Raw genomic sequence first — 1,334 nt, forward strand, 5'->3', positions numbered from 1 at the left:
TGATGAATAAACTCAAGATGTTTATTTAATGCATTCTTTTTAAGTTTTAGGCTCATCAAAACACATAGTTATGTGTTTTTCAATCATTGGGAAAGCTAATGTACAAGTCATATGCATTGAGCCCAAAGAACATGATTGGATATTGATTTTGAAAATGATTTTAAATATACTTTGGAAAACCTTAGTGAAGACTATCTTTTGATAGTAATCATCATTGAAAAATTAGACACAAACTAGAAGAAAACATTGAAGTTTTTACAAGTTTTCAAGTTTGTGTCAATCTTTGAAAATAGGAAGTATTTTCATAGAAAACTATTTTTCCATGATAGTATATACCCTAAGTAATGTCTACATGAATTTTCATGATTTTTAAAAAATTTTAGAATTTTTAGGGTATTTCTGAATTTCACTGAAATTGGATTTCAGGAAATTAGAAATCCAATCGATCAACCGATCAATTGGAGGGTCTCAATCGATCAGCCGATCGATTGAGAATGCATTTGTCGCAAGCAGAATCTCGTTAAATCGATCAACCGATCGATTGACCTTGGTTGGAGCGATCAACAGATCGATTCAAGGTCAAATTCTATGAACAAAAGCTCATGGAATCGATCAGTAGATCGATTGAAATGGTGTCAATCGATTGAGACTCAACCCCAATCGATTGAGAAGGTTGATTTCGACTGTAAATGTCTGATTTCAGCACTTTAAACTATTTTTAGTCTAGGAAATTATTTATAACCTCTTGGAACACATTTGTACACATTTTGGGGGGGCTTTCATGATGAAAACAAGGATGGAGTGGTTAAAGAATACTAAATTGAAGTTTAGGTTGAGGTTTGTATTCAAATATTGATACTTAAATCTCAAAACTTCTAATTTTGGGTTTCCTAAAGGTTTAGGGATCCCAAGTCATTGTTGGTGCAATGACAGAAGTTTGGAGCATGTCTTTAGGGGGAGTCACTCGCTAAGGACATGAAAATTATTTTCGGAAACCATGGAAGGTGGTATATCCTTCGCTTGAAAAATGTTTAAGGATGAGCATTGGATACAATGAAGGGTATGAGACCTTCATTGTGTTTGTGAAGAGATTTAATGGTCAAGGGTGGGCATTGAAGATAATGAAGGCTATGGGGTCTTCATTAGTGGATTGGTTAATGCTCAAGGGTGAGCATTGGAGATAATGAAGGGTATGGGACCTTCATTATGGTGTTGTACACAACAAGTGAAGTTGTGAACAACGTTGAGTAACTCTTCAAGGGGAGAGTTTTTGATGTGTGCCAATAGGGAGAGAATGTAGGATTTAAGTTTGGCATGAAAGGAAGTTGAGGCTA

This window comes from Zingiber officinale, chromosome 9A (assembly GCF_018446385.1).
Source record: "Zingiber officinale cultivar Zhangliang chromosome 9A, Zo_v1.1, whole genome shotgun sequence".
In the NCBI taxonomy this organism is placed as follows: Eukaryota; Viridiplantae; Streptophyta; class Magnoliopsida; order Zingiberales; family Zingiberaceae; genus Zingiber; species Zingiber officinale.